The 13,182-nt window shown below is 44.9% G+C and overlaps 1 protein-coding gene across 1 annotated transcript in view; it reads left to right on the top strand.

Moving 5' to 3' along the window:
• XRCC4 (X-ray repair cross complementing 4) overlaps positions 1–13,182 on the top strand; it is a 3,243,137-nt gene that overhangs the window by 335,000 nt on the left and 2,894,955 nt on the right. The gene's annotated exons all lie outside the window — the stretch shown is intronic.

The raw sequence follows: 13,182 nt of genomic DNA on the forward strand, positions 1-13,182 counted from the left end.
AAATTACATTTGAAAAGAGAAAGAGAAGTACTTTACTTTATATAGAGTGGAAGATTTCCTTAAAAGAGTCTTTCTGTGTGAACAAAGCCTGTCACTCAGATATGTTCTGTTTACTTTGCAAAAGAGATTGAGATATCCTGAACAGGTGTTTATGGTACAATGGAACTTGTAAATGCGTAATAAGTCTTATAGAACAGCATCTGTTGAAGCAATATATGTAAGCCTGAGGTCGTCTCCTAGTAACCTATATGATACTGAGAAAAGCAGCAACTCGTTTAGATGGTCTCTACAGCTTTTAAGATTTAGGCCCCTGTTTTTTTTAGTGAGAAAAAATTGTTGTCATTCCATCAGTGACAAGTTTTGGACAGGTGCATACTAAAAGGGGCCTAATGATTGCTGAGTGCAGTGGAACAATTGCATCCCTCTATCTGGATGCAGTACCGTCTGATATAAGCTGTAGAATGAAAAAGGTCTGCCTTACAACAGTGGATACGTAGTGATCAATGGACAGTTCATTTTCAGCACACGTTCCCATATCCTTTAACTACGGGATCGGTTTTAAGGAGTATGTTGTAAATGTGATAGTTACAGGGGTAGTCATGCTTGCAGAATGTTTTGATTATTTCACTTCTTGTCATTTACCTTTAGTGCAAGGTTTTGACACCGGCTATTTGGCTGGCACAGGTCTAATTGAGGGATCTTGGTGACCCCTGGGGAGTTTATGATGGCACCAATGCTTTAGTCATCTGCAAACTTGGTCAGATTCAAACCCTTAAAATTAGCTTTGACTTCAGTGGAGTAAATGCCAAAGAAGAGTCCTGAATCCTGGGGGTAGGTCTTTTGGAGGAGGAATAACAATCCACCATAACTTCCAGGGTTCTGTTTATTAGCAAATTTGCTATCCAGCGAGTTACATAGGGATTGACATTTAGCTGAGGGAACCTGTGTGTATTGCGTGAGTGTGGGATGGTGTCAAAAGCCTTTGCAAGGTCTAGATATGTGGTGTGCACAGTTTCACCCACATCCATTGCTTTGGTAACTTTTTAAACAATTCAACCTGGTGAAGTAGTCAGGACTTCTCTTTAAAGAATCTCAACTGGTTTAGGTCAAGATTCTGTAGGTTATCTATATCCTTGTATATTAATTCAATAACTATCCTTTTCATAGCCTTACAGATGACTCAACAGGCTTATGAGTCTATAATTACCTAGGTCTGTTGAAGCCCCACCTTTGTGCAAGGGAATAGCTGTTGCTGTCCTCCATTCATCTGGCACAAAACCCGTTTTGAAGTTGATATTGAATCTCTTTTGTAAGGAATCTGATAAGTAAGTCATGCTTCAGGCTGACCATCAAGCAGCCTTTTATGTTTTATGGTCCCATCGACTTAGTGGTTGTAGCCTTAGTGCCTTGAGAACTTGTTCTTAGGAGATTTATGTGGGGGTGTATGTTTGGATATGTGATCTGAGAATATTGGAGAGGAGAGGGGGTGAATTTTGAGCTAAATGTGTCTGCTGATTGACTATGTCCTCTGGTCATATGTCTATGTATCTATATGTATGTATCTGTCTATGTGTGCAGGTGTGATATCATTTACTGCTCTCTGCACAGCGCTGGGCATTATTTCTGACATTTTTGACATAAAGCTTTGTGGTTAACCTTCACCTGAGTGGTTATATTTAGTTCATATATGGCTTGATTTGATCAGGGACTGGAGTTCCTCCAGTATAACAAGAGCATTTTTGGTATCTTGAGAGATTTATTTTTATGTACAGTAAGTTTTTTTTTCCATTTATTATACAGCCTGTTTATATTTGGGTTCCCCATATGAGTTTATTTCTAAAACTGTCATTTTATTTATTTCTGAGTGGGACTGATGCATCTTTGCAGCTATTTACATGTGCATAAAATTTGGCAGTAAAAGACTCCACATAAGCAGAGAGTAATCAAGATGGAAGGGGGCTTTTGAATTTAGAAAGTCATCTCTCTGTTTTAGTAGATTAGCCTTCACAGTGATCTCTGAATACCAAGGTATTAAAAGATACTTCGGGTTTCAATCTTCTTATGAATGTGATTGACTTGTTTGATTTGGCCAGGGAGGAAGTTATTTTTGGTGAGAAGCAAAACTCATCCATATTGGTAAGGACTAAGTCTCAGATTTTAATGCCACTAGTTGGGTGCAGACTAACTGGTCCATGGAGTTTGTATTGATGAAGTTCAGAAATCTCTAGGCATATGTGTTTGAGGATGTATCAATTTCCGAGTTTATGGAGAGGCGTTTGAAATCTCCAAGGAGAATGGTGTTTGGATTAATACATAGGGATGCTAGTTAGGTATGCGAGGCCCGGTAAGTGACATTTGCATTCAAAGTGGCCCACAATCACAGCAGCAAGTGGAGCCATAGAAAATTGTAAAGAGCAACATGCTAGCCAGCCACTACTAGCTGCAAATCATTGCAGTCCATCCAGATCATATATCAACATAAGTGTAAGCATTACAATTACAGCAGGAGGTGGTGAAAGTATATAAAAATACTTTAGTTAATAGAGGTATCTGTGAATTTGCTGAATTGTTTTAAAAGATAGCCCAGCAGCCATCATTCACCACAGCACATTATTCATTTTTTTTTCTGAAACTTTTTTTTTCTAAAACTTGGGCAATGTGGTACAAGCATGTCAGTCTCAAAAAACTGAGGCTTGCATTTACTATATTTAAAAAAATCAGTTAAATTTATTAAAGCAAATTACTTAGCCAAAAAGATTGGGGGGGGGTGCTGTGATCCTGCAGCAAAAGAGAATGAGCTGCCCCCTTTGAAATCCCAATACAGAAACTCATTCCAGTGTTGGAGTAATGGGGCCTTGCCTCTGTGGCATCTGTCTTTTCCTTGAACTGTAGTGCTGTAATACAGTATTCATGTTCCATGCACTGCTTGCTTGTTTCTAGGGTTTGCCTGTAGAGTTTCTCATTGCAATTATTCTTTTTTCTGTATCTTTCAGTCCTCTCATTAATGTTTTGATTTTCTCTGTTTGCATCAGTGGCTGTCTGGCTGCATTAGCACCTCTTCTGCTCCATCTTACTTCTGTTGATCAGAATAAAAAACAAAAAAAAAAATCAGTAAAAAATGCAGACACTTTGGAAAACATATATGCAATTTAAAAAGATACTTAACCCAAAAGCCAAAAGATCTAGTTGCAAAATGGTGCTTATAGAAACATAACAAACAAGGAACCTAGAGTAACCTAAAGTAACTCGGAACAAAATCTACAGCATTATAGAAAAATCTACAAGGAGGGAGCCGTTGCTGATGTACTGTAATTAAATGAAGGCTTGACTTCCTTTTAATTTTATATTGCCACTATGGTCAAAGCACTGGTCTGCAAAATACAGTGCCTAGGCTACTGCCCCTCAGTACAAATTCTATTATCCTTGTGCTGCTTCCATTGCTCTGGGCTCATCTGCTTTGCTGCATGCAAAATATTTCATCCCGATGACCTCCTTAGCTGCAGTAAATCTTTTGCATTGTAGGACCCATAATACTTATCTGTTAAAGATATTCAGTCTTTGTTAGCCCTCAAGTAACAAGTGCTCTATTCATACTCTAAGTGGAGAGTAGACCTTCCCAGGCCTTAGAAGCACTTCTCCTTCCCATGATACCTGCCCATCTGCCCATCATTCTCCAGATGTTCTTCGTCTTCCATTGCTGCAGTCCTGACTATTGGGTATAGTCCGCGTCCCAGTCGGCCCGAATACCAGAGTATAAGGCTGACGTCGGTCATGGCGCCTTAGACTGACGTCAGTACGTCAGGGTACTAATGCGCATGACCGACGCCATTTCCTCAGTCTTTTTTGCCGCATGGTCCGATGCAGAAGCAATTTTGCGAGTGCAGGTTGGCGTTCTGAGATTTTCCGAAACCGGAGTTTCAGACCGAAACAGAGTTGGCTAAGTAACCCGTTGGGGAACATTTTGGTTTTTCTTGCCTCAGTATTTAACCGGATGTCAGAAAAAGTGAATAACTGTATTTCTTGTGGGAAGCAGATACCGCATAGGGATTATCATACATTGTGTATACCTTGTTTAGGGCCTGAGCACGACGTTGTTGGTTGCCGCTCTTGTGCTAGATTTAACAAGCGCACTATTAAGAGGAGGCTAGATTGTGCTAGGTTAGTGTTTGGGAAGCGTTGCAATTATAATATGCCGCCGGATGTTCCGGCCGCTTCAACCAAGAAGCGCAAGGACAAAACAGTGAAGCCTAGGGGTGAGGAACCGGCAGTCCCGGACGTCGGTTCTTTAGAAGGCTCAGGGGAGCCAGAGGTTTTGCCAGGAGTCTCTATGGAGTCTCAGGCAGATACTTTACTGTTACAGGATGTGCCCTCTCAGGAGGTAGGCCAGGCTGAGGGGCTTCTCAGGTAACTGTTCTTCCCTCTCTTCCCAAGGTAGTTAGGGCCTCTCCTTCTGTTGCCAAAGCTTCTTTAGAGGTAGGCCAAGTTCAGCTTCTGTGGGGCTTCTCCTAGCATTTCGGCTCTGTGCCTAAGAAACATATGCTTAAAATGGCAGAAGATTTGATTACTCTGATTAGAGGTTCTATGCCCCGCCTGATAAGAGGCCTAGGGTGGAACAGGAGTTTGATAGTTTTGAACAGTGTTCACAGGCTTCAGAGTCTTCTGTGGAAGACTTACAAGAGTTTCCTACTTATTCTGATTCTGATGTGGATGATTCCACTCCTACAGCTTCTCCTCCTGAGGATTTTTCATTTTCAGAGACTCTTCACTCCATGAGGGAGCACTTTAAATGGGAAGGCCAGGATTACTCTGATTCCAGGAAAAGGCTTAGGGAATTCTTGTTTTACCCCAGCATAGGCCCTTAGCTATTCCTCCTGTGTTGAATGTGGTGGAGGATGTTTTGCAGAGGCTTCCCTGAACCCTGACTCCTTGCCTCCTGCTCCTGTTAAGCCTGATAGGTATTATAGGGTGCCAAGCTCATAAGTATTTGTTTAAGAGTCCTAGGGCGGACCCAGAAACTGTTTCTCAGGGGCCTAAAGGTGTTAAAGCTTCTGTGGTTAAAAATCCTGTACCCTCTGATAAAGAGGCAAGGGCTTTGGATAGGTGGGGTAAGAAAGTATATACTTCTTCCACTCTAGCCATGAGGGCGTTGAATTGTCAGTTTCATATGCTAAAATATCAGAATTATCTCCTTTCACAATTGAAATCTAAGGTGGATGCTTTGGCGGAAGGTATTGAGTGTAAAGAATTGCTGGATTTGGTTCATGTGTCTGAACAAGTGGGTAAGCATTCTTTGCAGTGTGGTTTTGATGCTGTTCAGGCCTCCTCGAGGGTGGCTGCTACTAGTTCTGTTCTTCGCAGACATGCCTGGTTGAAGGATCAGAATTTAGCTGAGCATGTTAAGACCAGGATTTTGGATGCTCCTTTACAGTCTGATGTGTTGTTTGGACCGCCTGTGGAAGCAGTTTTAAAGAAAATGGAGGACAAAGCTAAGTCTATGCAGACTGTTAAAGATTTTTGCAGGTGCAGCCTCCAAGTTTAGTAGAAATTGGCCTGCTAAGGTGGACATATCCTGCTTATGGTTCCCAGTCTAGGGGTAGGTCTAGACGTGGTAGGGGCAGGGCTCAAGGTTCGTTTAGGCCTAGATCAGAGAGTTCACCTGCTCAGACTTCTGGTGAGGGCAGGGGTCAGTCCTTTCGTAAGCAGACCCAATGACCTGCCTTTTCAGCTGCCAGTGGATTCTCGTCTGGCAGCTCCTTTGGGAGGAAGACTGTCTCTTTTCAAAGAAAATTGGGATTTAATCACTCAAGACAGATGGGTGCTGGATATCATTCATCACGGTTACAGATTTTATTTCCACACAATGCCCCTTTCAAAGGCATGCCAGATGTTCCTCCTCCACAAAGAAAAGAGGCTCACAAGCAAGTTTCTCAGTTACTCCAGATAGGGGCCATTCAGCCAGTCCCTGTATCAGAAAGGGGCTTCGGATTTTATTCTCGCCTGTTCCTAGTACCAAAGAAGGGGAACACGTGGAGACCAATTTTGGATTTATCTATCCTCAACACTTATCTGGACATTCCCAAGTTCAAGATGTTGACGTTACAACAACTGTTACCTCTGCTGGGCAAAGATCACTGGATGGTAACTTTAGATCTCAAGGAAGCTTACCTTCATGTGCCTATAAGGCTAGGTTGCAGAAAGTATCTGCGTTTCGAACTGGAGATTTTCATTATCAGTTCTCTGCATTGCCCTTTGGCTTATCTACTGCCCAGAGTATTCACAAAGGTTCTGGCTCCAGTGATAGCTTACTTCAGGCTTCAAGGCATTCAAATCTATCCTTACTTGGACGACTGCCTGATTCTGGCTCAAGAAAAGGAAGACCTTCTACAGCATCTGGAATATGTCATAGCAGTGCTAAGATGCCTGGGGTATTCTGTGAACGAAATAAAGTCCAGTCTAGTACCCTCTCAAGATATGTGCTTTCTGGGTGTGAGACTGAATACAGCAGCCCAGATGGCCTTTTTAACCCCGGACAAACAAAAGAGTCTGTCACTTTACTTCCATCAACTATCTCATCAGTCCGTGCTGACTGCAAGGACAGTCCTTCAAGCATTAGGGTTCATGGCATCTTGTATTCTGGTGCTTCCCAATGCCAAACTGCATATGAGGAAGCTGCAATGGTATCTCAAAATGTATGGACACAGCACTGCCAGGATTTGGACACTGTCATTCAAATAATACCTTGCCTTCAAAAGGAATTCTTGTGGTGGGCTCAGGAATGTCACCTAAACAAGGGACTCTCTGTGACCCGGCCAGAGGCGAGTCAGATTTTAACGACAGATGCCTCGGACACTGCTTGGGGAGCTCATCTAAATGGAAAGTGGATACAAGACAAGTGGCCTGCCAGACTACAGCATCTACATATCAACATGAAGGAGATGTTAGCAGTCCAGTTTGCATTGATGGCTTTCAAGGAGTTACTTCTTCCAGGGCAGGTGTTGATTCTAACAGACAACACAACTGTCATGTGGTACATCAACAAGCAAGGGGGAACACATTCTTATCCTCTATGCAGGCAAGCAATGATTTTATGGGAGACTGCGTTAAGCCTGCAACTAACTCTTCAGGCAAGGTTTCTGCCAGGAGCACAGAACTCCCTAGCAGATGTGTTAAGCAGACAAATCATGGATCCCCACGAGTGGAAACTGGATCTTCATGTATTTCAGAAATTGACAGTGTCATGGGGAACTCCAGACATAGATCTGTTCGCTTCTCCACTAAACCACCAGCTGCCAAAGTATTGCACAAAGGGGTTTCATCACACAGCTTGGAAAGTGGATGCTCTGTCTTTCAGTTGGAAAAACCTTCATGTCTATGCCTTTCCACCTCTGCCTCTTCTTCCAAAGGTATTATTAAAGGTCAGACAAGACAGGCCAAGGATGATTTTGATAGCTCCAGATTGGCCTCGGCAACACTGGTATCCACTACTACGGAGTCTGGTAAGGAAGCCTCCATGGCCTTTACCTCTGATTCCTCATCTGTTATCTCAGCAAGATGGTCATCTGCTCAATGTCAAGCTTCACTCTCTTCATCTAACAGCCTGGCATATTCTCTCTTGAAGCACAGCAGGTCTCAACTTCCTCAGCAAGTTTTAAATGTGATTATGGAAGCTAGAAGACCTAGTACAAGGAAGGTGTACGCAGACAAATGGAAGAGATTTTTATTTTGGAGTTCAGCAAAGAATTTGGAGATTTCTGAGCCTAATTTGAGTGTGGCTCTTCAATATCTTACTGAGTTATTGGACAAAGGTTTGTCCTTCTCTTCCATTAAGATTCATGCTGCAGCAATTTCAGCTCATTATGATTGTGACCCACCTTTGTTTTCGCATCCTTTGTTCAAGCAGTTTCTTAGAGGGGCAAAGAATATAAGACCCCCACGAGAGCTCCTACTCCTGCTTGGGATCTCAATTTTGTGTTGGAAAAACTTACTCTACAACCTTTTGAGCCTGCGGCTACTGCTGAGTTGAAATACTTGTCATGGAAGACTGCTTTTCTGTTGGCCATTACTTCTGCAAGAAGGGTGTCTGAGTTGCAGGCCCTTATGGCAGTAGAGCCTTTTGATTTTCCATAAGGATAGGGTATCATTACGTACTAATCCTTCCTTTATGCCTAAGGTGGTTTCTAGTGTGGCTTTAAACCAGACTATTCATTTGCCTACTTTTTATGCAGATCCCCAAAATAAAGGGGAAAAGATTTTGCACACTTTAGATGTACACAGGCAATTGAGATATTATTTCAGCAGGACTAAGGATTTTAGGCAGTCTCAGCAGTTGTTTGTTTCTTTTGCCTTGAGTTCACAGGGCAAGCCTGTGTCAAAACAAACTATTTCCCGGTGGATTGGTTTTTGCATTGCATTTTGTTATTCCCATCATGGCAAGGAGATTCCAGCTGGGATTAGGCCTCATTCCACTAGGGCTACTGCCACTTCAACAGCATTTCTAAGGGGGGTGGCAACTAAGGATATTTTGGAAGCAGCTACTTGGAGTTCAGTGCATACTTTCTCTAAGCATTATCATCTTCCTCTCTACTCTAAGTCTAGGGCTGGTTTTGCCACTGCTGTTTTGCAAGGCATGTTATCAGCTCCTACTTCCTTATAATTTGCCAGCCTCCCTTTCCTCTGCTTTGGGATTCTACCCAATAGTCAGGACTGCAGCAATGGAAGACGAAGAACATAGTACAGTTTTGTACCTACCATAAATGTAGATGTTCGAGGATTCCATTGCTGCAGTCCATACCCTCCCTCCTTCCCGTCTGTGTTTAGGGGTGGTTGTGTAGGTGAGTTTACATGCTGATATTTTTTGTATATATTGTTGTATATATTGTACATGTTTTTTGGTGCAGGTTTTTGGGACTTGTCTTTTGGGTCTTCTGACATCTGGGGCAAGAAAAGACTGAGGATGGCGTCGGTCATGCGCATTAGTACCCTGACGTACTGGCGTCAGCCTTATACTCTGGTATTCGGGCCGACTGGGACGCGGACTATACCCAATAGTCAGGACTGCAGCAATGGAATCCTCGAACATCTACATTTATGGTAGGTACAAAACTGTACTTTTCTTCCTTCTGTTGAACACTTTTCTTTGGATCTTAATTGCTGCAAGCTACTTTGCATTTTTTACATGTTTAGAACTAGTTTTTCCTTCTCTGTGGTTTCTGGTTTGTAGGTCAGTGACCTCATTCACCATTTGCATTTTTCTTCAGCTGTATTTTACAGTTGTTTTTAGCACTTTCTTCTTCTGGGCATCCTGCCCTTTAGATTGGTGGCCTTTTGGCTGTTTTCCTTTCCTTGCCAGTTTTTTTCCCTTGCAGATTTTTTTTTCTTGCCTCAGAAATTAGGCAAGTTGATTGAGTTTGCTCCTCCATTTGTCTCTAAAATAGTTTTTGTTATTCCCTTTTGTGATTTCTTGTTAAAACCATTGCCTAATTTTATATCTTAATGGCATGGCATGTTTCAAATCCTGTACCTCAAGTTTGGACCCATTCTGATGGATCTGGGAATAGATTCAGAGCAAATGCCTCCAACATTGTTCAGGCAGATATTAGAGGATTTGTTGAGTCAACTCACCGGTGTTAGTCTCATCTTTGTTAGTGCTCACCTTACTGGCATTGACTTCTCTTCCATTAAAGGGATGAATGGTGATTTGATTCTTAAGGAGAGTCTCCTTTCTTCTTGTAATGTAGGCTGACCCTCTAGGTTCTTCATTTTTGATGCAGAGGAATCCTTTGAACATCACCCAGTAGAGGTCTTTTCCTTTATTCATCCCTTTTTGCATTTGTGGACTGAGGTCTAAATGTTGCAGATCATGAAACTCTTTCTCTTTGAGGAAACTGACCTCTAAGAATTTCTGCAAATGGTATGAGAGAGGGTAGGAGGCCCCTAGAGATCTCGCGTCCCTGCAGTGTCCCATGGCAGATGGTCTGAAATTAACTCTTAACATTACTATTTTTGTTGGCTTTAGCCTACAATTTGTGATTACTGAAGATGAAGGGGACCTTATAATTTTATTGCCCATCATTCCTCAGTTGTTAAATTTCTGCCACTGGAGGGTGAAAATCATTCTTACTTACCTTGTGCGAGCATACATGATGATTCTGGGTATGATCATCTAGCTGCACTATCCAGTGTTAGGATGCTCTGCCTGGTAAGACAAAATGGTGCGCTACCTTTATTTTCTGTGATTGTGTTTTCTGGGTTTCAGATATGTTACTAGTTATTTATATGAGCCTGGGCATCTTTTCCATTCCTTCAGATTAGTCAGTTCAGGGTTAGTGTTGAAGTGTTTTCTCTGGACCTTTTGGAGAAGTATTTGCAGTGGCGGTTACTGAATTCCTGCCACTCCCCAATGACTCCTTTTGCCCTTCCAAAGATTGAAATGGTAGCTTGACTTCCTGTTTCCCTCCCTAGCTTCCTGCAAGTTGGTTATGAGGATGCTAGATTAAATCATAGGCTTTGAGTGGACCAGGGAAATCATGCTTCTTTTGGGTAGATAATTGCAGACAGATGGCTGGCACATCTTTCCTTCTGTATTTGGGGAGCAGAACAGGCTCCCTATGTAATTTACTTTGTTTGATGCACCAGGAATGACTACTTGGACTAGTGGGCAGTGGTGGCTGGTAACTTTTAAAGCATGGGGTTGCTGCAGGAAGCAACTGAATGGGTGACAGCCAAATGCATGGGGCAGTTAAGGTAGTTAACTTCATTTGATCAGCAACCTGTGGGTATCTGATCCGACCTGGATCCGAGCTGGCAGCTTTCCAAGCTAAAGATCCGAGCTCTCAGCTCCTCCCCCTTACCCATAATACCCTGCTACCTCCCTCCAGTCCCCAGATCTCGTTTGCCGCGGCTTCTGAAGCATAAGGGACGAGCTCTTGGAATTTTTAGGTGAGAGGATTTTAGGAGTTTTCTGGTTCAAATTCTAGTGATTTGAGTGTGTGTGTGTGTGTGTGTGTGTGTGTGTGTGTGTGTGTGTGTGTGTGTGTGTATGTTATAGATCCTTAGTTTAGTTAAACTGTTTTTCTTTTACTTTTAGTGATAAATTAGTGTTTTTCCCTTCCCCTTACAAGTGTGCGTTAGGGTGTGTGCTTGTTCGTCATGGCCGAGGGCCCTAAGGCCATTTTTTCGAAATGTGCTGAGTGTGGCCATAAGTTGTCCCCAGCAGATTGCCACACTCAGTGCGTTCTTTGCCTGGGGGTAGCCCACTTGACATCGGGCTGCCAGATCTGTGCGGCCTTCAACCCCCAGGCTGTGAGGGACAGGAGGAATAAGTTAATCTTGGCGGGACTCTTACCCCCAGATTCTTCGTCCTCCTCTCCCTCAGTGGCGCCAGTCACGGCTGCGACTGTCCAGCCTTCAGCTTCCACTCCCCTGGCTGGGACACGACCTCTCACTGTGGCCCAGGAAGAGGGGATCTCTTCTAAGAAAGACAGGAGGCACAGAGAGAAGGAGAAGGAAAGAGATAGGCATAAGAGCTATAAGCGACGGGCTGAATCAGCCTCTTCGGCTCCGCCGGGTAAGGTGTTTGGTTCCCCCGCAAGGGTTTCCAGGTCTTCCCCCTCTCGGCTCCGCTCTCCACGCTTCTCTCTGGAGCCGGAGGAGGAGTCCCGGTCACCCTCGAGGTCGTCTAGGCGGCCCTCCAGGCCCGCCTCGATGACCTCTTCGAGGGCTACCGGGAGTTTGTCCAACACAGATATGGACCGGATGATGCGTCGAGTCCTGCAGGCCCAGATGCAGATGGGAGTGCTCCTGCCTCCCCCCTCCTCAGGGGGGGAGCTCAGCCCTTTTCTTTGCACCAATTGCTCCTTCTCCGATCTACTATCGGGTTTCGGAGCCTTCGGATCTGAGTCGTCTCTGAGCCAGGGAGTCGGCGCCGATAGTAGTTGCTACTTTGCCGGCTTTACCCTTGAGTCTATCAGGTAATTTTTCGGATCCAAGCTCTGGGGGCCGAGAGCTGAGCTTCGGATCCGTAGGGGTGAGTGTGTGTTCGGCTCCATTGTTGTCGGAGCGCACTTCCCTTTCTGGTCCGATAGCATCGGCTCCGACACCGGTCCTGACGTCGGAGTCAAGGGGACTACTCTCGGAGCCAGGGGAGAGTGGTTCACCTTCGGCGTTCGACGTGGTGGAGTGGGTGCTGTCGAGGAGTTCGAAGTCCCCGGTCCACGCTATGGATCCACCCTTCACTCCTTCACAGATGGGCCTGTCTTCCGTCGTCCGGCCCCAGGGACAACCTGCGTCTGCTCCCCAGTTAGTTCCTGCGGAGGAACAAGACCCCGTTGATGAGCCCTCCTCGGACAGTCCCACCGAGGAGGCCCCTCACAAATGAAAGTGCAAGAGGAGGCACCTGGACTCCCCTGAGTCCCTCACGGAGGACACAGACTTGGAGGAAGGGGAAGGTTCCCCCAGGTCACCCCCGGAGGACGTTTCCTTTGGAGACATTATGGAGGTGCTGCTCATTAGAGGGGGGGTGTTCAGCCCAGAAGCCTTCCTCGGATGAGTCTGTGTTCCTGGAGGCGTTTGACGCAGGCCCGTCTACCTCCTGGGTGTCCCCCCCCCCCCGTCCGACCCTTTGGTAGACTTGATTACTACCAGGGCTTGGAATGAGCCGGACACTGTGGAGCCAAACCTCAAGAAACCGGACAAAATACTTAGCCCCCCTTCTGATAAACCCGCGTGGAATAAAGGTTCCCTGGTAGATGCCATGGTGGTGGCGGCTGCCACCAAGAAGGAACTGGCGCAAGAAAGTTCCTCGGTCCATCCTCCTGATAAGGAGTCTCGGATGATGGACTGTATTGGAAAGCGGATGTTTGCTGTAGCCACCTTTTCTATAAGGGCGCTGAATTATCTGGCACACGTCATTAGGCTCCAGCGGGATCTGATAAAAGAGTACGCTGGGTCTCCTCCAGAGTCAATGGCGGCCGAGGATAAACGTACCTTCTCGACTCGCATGGCCACTCTGAAGTCTATATCAAACACTTCTATGCGGCTTCTCTCCCGTGCCACGGAGGGGGCGGCTAGAGCCAGTGGAGCAGGGGTCGCCTTGCGGCACCACGTCTGGCTCTGACTTTGCAGAACCCTTCAAGGCGTCCTTCGCTAACACTCCTTTTGACGGTTCTTCACTTTTTGGAAAGA

Source organism: Protopterus annectens, chromosome 2.part2, assembly GCF_019279795.1.
Source record: "Protopterus annectens isolate FY-2018-M chromosome 2.part2, PAN1.0, whole genome shotgun sequence".
NCBI lineage: Eukaryota > Metazoa > Chordata > Ceratodontiformes > Protopteridae > Protopterus > Protopterus annectens.